An 8127-nucleotide genomic window follows, 5' to 3' on the forward strand; every position below is an offset into this window, starting at 1 on the left:
GAGAGGTACTGGTAAAAAGCAAATGCCCAAAAGCCCAGAGAGCTTTAGGTGCAGCTTCTATTCTGCATGGGCTTTTGACAAATGGCCCTACAATTATCACCATTCCAGTGTGATACTACACTGCAAAGATGCTCAGTTTGCATCAAAAGCTTTCTTGAGGTGCAAACCAAAGCAAAGAAAAGATGCCTGCCAGTGAGGTTTTTTTATGGTGCTATTGGCGTATGGTAAAAGAAATCGTTGCACAGCATAACTGCTTTTGGCTGGACAGGAGTTAGGGCACGTATTACAGAATTGCTTGAGTCATGGTAAATGTATTTTTTTGAGCATTTTCCACACTGTCTGGATTTATGATGTCACTATACTTGTTTGCGGACCCTCTGGGGATTGTGGTCCGGCTGCCCTATTTCGCACTGCAGTGTTTCAGGGCTCAAGGGCACTTTCTCGGCAGCATGCATAATCTGATCAACCTGCTTCGATTAGGAACTGTGCTGAGTGGTTCCAGGAACAAATCCAAATTGAGTGCTGCTGGCAGACTGCCCCACTTAAGAACTGAGGAAAACCTGGGTATTCACACACTCATACGTCCATATATCCATCCATCAAACCATAGCTATACACCAATTCATCCTAACACGCAATCATGATCATCCACTCATCCATCCACCTACTCACTTATCTGTCCACCCACACTGACCCAGACATCCATCCACTCGTAGCATATTCACCCATCTAACTATTTTCATTCACTCACCCTCCAATACAACCATACTGCCTGCTCATTCATCCATTCAACCATGTGCATCCACTGAGCTAAGCATATTCAACCACTGATCCGTTGGCCCATACAGAAATATCCACCCGCTAATCCAACCATGTTAATCCACTCATCTATTCACCAACCCAACCATAGTCACCCACTGGGCATCAACGCACCCATATGTTCTCACTCACCATCCACAGAATATTGACTCACTCATCTATAGATCCATCCATCCAACCGCACTCATCCACCCAAACATATTCAACCAATCACCCATAGAATCATATTCGCCCACTCATCAATCCCTCAAAACCACCATGTACAACCACTCACCTACTCCCTCACGCTTTTTAAAAAAGCCAGTCTGTTATGTTCTTATGTATCCCAGTGTGTGTGTGTGCAGTTCTGGTCCTCAAGGTTTATTGTGAGGTACATTCATTCTAAACTATGCAAGTTGTTTATGTTCTAGCTCTGCATGAGGACATTCTAAATGTGTCAGTTGAGCGTTGTTACTTTGCCCTGCAGGAGTGTCTGCTGCCTGCTCTTTTGAACTTAATAAATAACCTTAAATCCTTCTTCTGGCGTCCCTACCTTCTTAACACTGGCAACGAGGATAACTCTGGGTGCTGACCAGATGGCACTTCCCCACGGCCGCCTGCATTCGCTGTGCCTCCCCGACTCGGGAGATTCGTGCGGAGCGGGTGAGGGCCCCCTGAGCGCTGCAGTGCCCGAGTGCCCTACCCGCATTGCTCTGGCCACTGGGAGCGGCTCCCCAGTCACCCTCTTTGCTCCCCGCTTCAGCACTGTTTGATGTACATCTGGCAACAGAAGATCCGGAGCGGACAACACAGGCAGCAGATACCACCGTACCCACGTTTTCACAGGTCAGAGGAGGTGAGCCGCATTTTATGGGAGAAACTATTTGGGCGGCCCGGGGTGGCCGCGCTTTTTTTATTTACAAATTCAAGCCTGTGCACCAACAGTAAGGGAAAGGTTTCCCCTGCCACGTCATCACGCAATGTGTGGGTGGGGCCTGCCCCTACTCTTCAGCCGGCTGTTCGTTGTTTCCTCTTTCACGTGACTGTTACTTGGCAACTGCAACTTGCTTACTTTATCGCTGCGAGTAAGACACGCCCACTCATTCAATGCATATATCATTGTGACGCCACAAAGATCCTGTTACAGAACATTCGACTCAATTGTTACAGCCTGAAATAGGCACCGCTGTCTTCATCAGAGCCTCCATTTTGATGTCATAGTCTTTGCCTCTTTGTTGGGTCACAGCTTCCACACAGGCCAATTAATACGCTGTATCCATCCAGCCGTTCTATACATGTGTCAAGCACCATTCTCAGACTGCAGCTAATTCTTTTCACTGTAAGTCAGCTCCACAGCTCCTTCTGTACAATCAGTAATATGGCCGCAGCAATTCCTCCTCCTGCACCCTTTCTAACTGAACCGTGCCGTCCCCCGGTGAGATGGGACAGATGGATTTGCATGTTTGAGAACTATATTGTAGCAATTTGAGGGGACATATACAGTTCTGCCAGAAGAAAAGCTCTACTCCTTCACAATTTGGGTCCTGAGGGGCGCATAGTGTTCGATAGACTAACACCCGGCGCCGAAGAAGGTGCAGGTAACGCTGATGAATATCTCATAGCTATAAAAAAATAAATTGAAGAACATTTCAAACCAAAGAAAAACATAACGTTCAAGAAGCATACCTTTATTCAACGTGCTCAAGATAGTGCCGAATCAGTAGAATCCTATGTGGTGTCACTGAGGACTTTGAGCCACACCTGTGATTATGGAGACCCGACTGACTCTCTAATTAGAGATCAATTAGTATGATTCACAAATAGTGCCAGAGTACAGGAGAAATTACTTGCTAAAGATGTGTCTCTGGAACAAACCATAGAACTCACACACGCAGCATCGAACAAACCTCCCAATATGTGAGAGTTATGAAGATAGACAAGCAAGCTGCGCAGAGTGTTGCACAAAGTGTGTGTGCAGTAACAACAAAGAAGAGAACAACTTTCAAAAGAGACTGGTGGAATCAAAGGTGTTCCAGATGCAGCAACCCCAAACATTGAGCCAATTATCCCATGTGCCCAGCAAAGTTTGGGGACTGCTTCAGATGCAAGTGCAAAGGACATTTCGCAAACATGTGCAAATAATCCTCAATAAATGCTATAGAACAAAGGGAACTTGACAATCAGATGATCAACCAACCTCCCACCAGAACATCAGAAGAGCCACCAGTTCAAAAAAGGAAGGCAAAACACATATTTCACATCTATGCTCTCTCAGGTGATTTTAAAGGGCCGGTTGATAATTTCTTAGTTGATGGATGCCACCTCAAGATGAAAGTGGATTCGGCCTCTCCGTGGACTATAATATCTGAGGACACATTCAAAAATGTTCTTGGTAAAGATCCTGAAGTTTTAGTTCCTGCCAAAGGTCAGCTATGGGGAATGCACCATTACACTAATTGGTGAATTTCGTGGGAATGTGTCATATAAAAAGGTAGAGAATGCTCTTCTGAAATCCTTGTTGCCAAAAAGGGAGCATCACTTCTAGGCTGGGATGAAAAAAGAAAACTGGGAGTTCGCATGCAAGCGAGTGCCGTTGAACCGGTGAACATTGCAGAGAAAGAGGACAAATGGTCAAAGGAATTCCCCGAAGTCTTTACTTCAAAACTTGGGAGACTGAACAACTTTGAACATGACATAAAGTTGAAAAGAAGTGCACAACCTGTCGTGCACAAAGTGAGTCCCGTACCCCTGAAATTGCGGCAACAACTCCGAGAGGAACTTGATGATTTGACTCAAAAATGGGTCAATGAACGCATTGAGGGCACAGAGTGGCTCTCTCTTGTAGTACTTGTCACCAAAAGCAACGGAAGTTTAAGACTCTGCACAGATCTCAATAAGAACATCTTCATTGAAAGACATCCTTTGCCGGTTATATCGGAAACTCTAGCCACTCTAGGGGAACCCAGCTGGTTCTCAGTAATTGACCTATCTGCGGCTTATCATCAAGTACCTCTTTCTGATAACTGTCAACATGTCAGAGCTTCTGTCACCCCTGAAGGGACATTTAAGTACTTGCGCATGCCTTTTGGCTTAGCATCGGCTGCTTCGGTTTTTGAGGGGGTTATGGAGGAAGTTCTTAAGGGTCTTAATAATGTTACCGTGTTTCAGGAAGACATACTGGTTTATGCTGACTCTGAGAAGTATAGTTGGAGTTAGGTTTGTCTGAAGATGGGGTAAAATTGAGGGGAGGTTCAAAAATAGTGCCTCCTTTGAGCATTAGATCCCGTTTAGTCAACTTGGCTCATCAGGGTCACTTGGGCATGAGTGGCACCAAGAGACTTCTGAGACAATCATATTGGTGGCATGGTATTGACAGTGAGGTAGAGAAGAGAGTTCGGGGGTGCAAAGAATGTGAGAATGCAGACAAAGGGAATATTGTTAGGGAAGTTCCCCCTAGTCCTGTTCAAGTTCCCATTGAACCGTGGAAGAAACTTGCAGTAGACATAATTGGTCCCATTCAAGGATTGGGTGATGGGTTCAAGTTCATGGTGGTATAAGTTGACTATCACTCCAAGTGGCTAGAATGGAAAGCTTTAAGGGAGGCCACTACCAATGAATTGGTTGCATTTTTTTTAGGAAGTTTTTTTTATAGGGAAGGTTTTCCCATGGAGATCATCACAGATAATGGAGTGCAATTCTGCTCAGATAGAATGAAGGCGTTCTTGGGGCGTTTTGGCATTAAACATCTGCGAACCGCCTTGTACCATCCTAGTGCAAATGGGTTAGTGGAAAGAGCTAACAGGTTTGTTAAAGGTGGGATACAATTAGCACTTTGTTCTGGTTTAGATTGGTCTGAGCAGTTAAAAGAAATGGTCTGGAGCTACCGCACTACACCACACTCCCGTCACTAACGTTTCACCGTTTGTGTCGTTGAAGGGCAGACAACCAGCCACAAGGCTGTGCCCAGCATGGTTAGAAGTTGCTGGATGTGTGGAAGTAGACAGGCAGAAAATAAAGAGGTTAATTGCTAATGCCCAAAATGAATACAGGCAAAGATTCAATTCCATTTCCAAAGTCAAAAAGGTGGAGTATGCAGTGGGAGATTCAGTATTGATTAAAAAAAATCCACGTTTTGAGTTGAAATGTATGGAAAGCAAGTTTATAGGTCCCAAAAAGATTGCAGCCATACGTGGTAGTCTGGTCATACTTGAAGGTGGCGAGTGCTGGTCAAAATCCAGATTGGTCAAAAGCGCAACTATTTTTGGTGGGGAAGAGGTGAATGAGAACAAACCGGATTGTGAGACCAATGAGGAACTGGGAGAGGAGTTATCGCAATCTAACAAGGGTAGTGCTGAAAACACAGACCTCAGCATTGAAACATCCAACAAGAGGACGAAGAAATACGCAATCGTTTCAAGGATTTTTATCTTGAGTAATTTTATAATGTCACCATTGAGTTTTCTTTTGCATGTAAGAAGGGAGCTCTGTTATGTTCTTATGTATCCCAGTGTGTGTGTGTGTGTGTGCAGTGTGTGCGCAGTTCTGGTCCTCAAGGTTTATTGTGAGGTACATTCATTCTAAACTACGTAAATTGTTTATGTTCTAGCTCTGCATGAGGACAGTCTAAATGTGTCAGTTGAGCGTTGTTACTTTACCCTGCAGGAGTGTCTGCTGCCTGCTTTTTTGAACATAAAATAAATAACCTTAAATCCTTCTTCTGGCGTCCCTACCTTCTTAACATAGACCTATTGACTTTTTTCACATATTGATTTGTGTGGAGACAGAAGAAAGACAAAGGTGAACATACAGAGAGCGTCCGACCCCAAAAAGAGATTAAAGATTCATGCCTACCCAATCAGCACTGATAAAAGTTAACTTTGCATGGTGTGTAAACTTAGCATGTGTGACCTACAGATACCACCTACATGGGCAATTAAAGTATAGCCAGAAATGCCGTCTGTATTCAGGGACATAACCATGTACATTAAATATTCCTTAAGCAGAGTGACAATGTATACATATACAGTATAAAGCTTTGGTAAGGAGAGGAGTTTTCGATTTTAATGCAGATTAGGCATATTTGTATTCAAAATGCACCATAGAAGATTGTTTTCCAGATTCTAAATCCAAAACGAATGTAAGCTGCGGATAACGCCGCATCACCTGGGCCACAAATATCCAGCACTGGGAGCTCATAATGCATTGTGGGATTTAAAGTGACAGATTAACGATTTCTAAAAAGAACCCCTAAGTGTCCTTTTCATCCGACAGCCTCTTTGTAAGAAAGAGAAATAGTTATGAGGCTAAATAGGGCACTCTGTCGATAAGCTTTTAAGATGAAACTGCACATTATTGCCATCGAGAAAAGATTAATCCCGCCTCCCGGGCGGTCTATTTAAATCAGATATACATAAAACAAACACTTGGACACAAGCCAATTATGGTTATAGTAAGGCATGTAGATTTATGTTTCAACTGCCTTCACTCAGCCGTAAACAACCTTTGCGGTTTACGGATTTAACGAGCAACAAAGATGCGGCCGTACCTTTCCCGATACTGTAGTCTAGTGGTTGCTTTCCCGATGGTAGTGTCTAGTTCCCATCTGAGAAACGGACCCGAGAAACGGTCCTTAGCAACGGCCCGCCTACTCATGGGGGGGGGGGGGCTTTGAGCACGTTACGTGAGTATTGGCAACGTCTTACGTCAGCTTGTCACATCTCGAGCAGGAAAGCATTACCTGGCAACAGTATCCGCAGAATGCCGATGCCTGGTCGCGCTATCGTGATATCCACCGCGCTTTAAACGCACACCAGTCCCAGATCCTAATCTCCCCTTTATGCAGCTAAGTGTATGGTCTAACCACAGCAACCCCACTCACCAAATATATAATATAAGGATGTTTTTATTTTATTTTATTTATTTAATAATGCGAGACAGTTTAAATATAAACTTTACACATATGTATAATAATGAAAGAATAGAATATTAAACAAGCAATAAAAAGAATATAAAAAGAGATGAGAATAAAGTGAAAATAGAAAGAATTAAACTATATAAAGAGAAACAAAATCAGGAAAGATCAGACAAAATTGGGAAGGCAAAGACCTCATTTAAAACTGATTATTCTTGACATGAAATTTCCAAGGATGAAGAGTCAATCTACATAGCAATAATATTGTGATGCTACTGCAACGAAAAACAGAAAGGCAGTAGGTACCCTTAGTAGTCCTATGCCGTGCATCATGTAAATACACTTCATTATGTTTTTCCTCTGGGATCTAAGCCTTCCCTTCCCCCAATCAGCGTAGCTGTAAATACATTAAGTTAATTTCACAGGTTTAGGCATTGTACCCCAGTAACTCTCAAAGATGCTAATGAACTCTACAGATCATATGGTAGGGGGCGTAACCTGTTAGCCCAGTATACTGTGATAAAATTGAGATGTTGGATGGGCTAGATGGTAATAGCCAGGGATTTCTCAATATTCAGCCATATGCTATACATAGCTATGTGGGTTTTTATAGAAGTCGAGTTCAGGCTATGGTACCAGAAGCATGGTTCTTCTATGTGCTCCAGATTATGGACCACTTCCCCACAGCATAGTTCATAGGTTTTGAGCATGATCGGACAGGCTGTTAGAAGGTGTATAGCTGTTTCATTAATGGAGGTGTTCTTGCACATACGACAATGTCTTTCATGCGAGAGTAGATGGTTATCTATCCACTTGTTGGCTAGTACCGGTAAGCAGTCCAGACGCAGCAAAAGAAGGAAGCGTCTAAGTTTACTGGAGGGACTCAGATTAAAGTACAGCTGTGGTTTCAGATAGGTGTAAAGTCTATACTGTACGAATTGATACTTCGTAAGTTTGTTCAGATGATCGTAGTTGTCGAGCCAATCCCATAGATCTATTTGTTTAGAAAGAGCCTTTTTCGATGCATCACTTGTGTCCCTCAATGTTGGGATCCAACCAATCTCCTTATACAGGTTTTCCATACGGGCTTTTAGGTGATAGAGAGTCGCCTACCTAGAGATTTCTCGATGCAATGATCTTAGTAAGGGGTTCAGTGGTTGGTTGGTCATCTTAGAGTAGATCTCAGCTCTTCTTCTAAGTACAGTAGCTTTAAGGGAAGTTAGCCATAAGGATGTAGACTCCACCAGTAGACTGGAACCTTCTCACGTACGCCGGTCGCGGTTGGCCGCCAGTCAATCCTCCTTGCTCTTCGTTCATAAACCGGCCCCTTCTTGGGGGCCCACCACTATTACTCCCGACACCAGAGCGTCAAAGAAGTGACCAATTAGGAGCCTATATCGCATTCTGATTTCTTATTG

At 43.6% G+C, this 8127-nt stretch overlaps 1 protein-coding gene across 1 annotated transcript in view; it reads right to left on the reverse strand.

The window, feature by feature from the left end:
* The window catches only part of DPY19L3 (dpy-19 like C-mannosyltransferase 3), a 2003695-nt gene extending 1997253 nt beyond the window's left edge, over positions 1 to 6442 (reverse strand). Inside the window, exon 1 of the mRNA XM_069635451.1 lies at positions 6344 to 6442. The gene's annotated coding sequence lies outside the window, so the exon portion shown is untranslated. The remainder of the gene's footprint in view (positions 1 to 6343) is intronic.
* Between the last annotated feature and the right edge of the window lie 1685 nt (positions 6443 to 8127).

This window comes from Ambystoma mexicanum, chromosome 1q (assembly GCF_040938575.1).
Source record: "Ambystoma mexicanum isolate Mex_15411 chromosome 1q, UKY_AmexF1_1, whole genome shotgun sequence".
NCBI lineage: Eukaryota > Metazoa > Chordata > Amphibia > Caudata > Ambystomatidae > Ambystoma > Ambystoma mexicanum.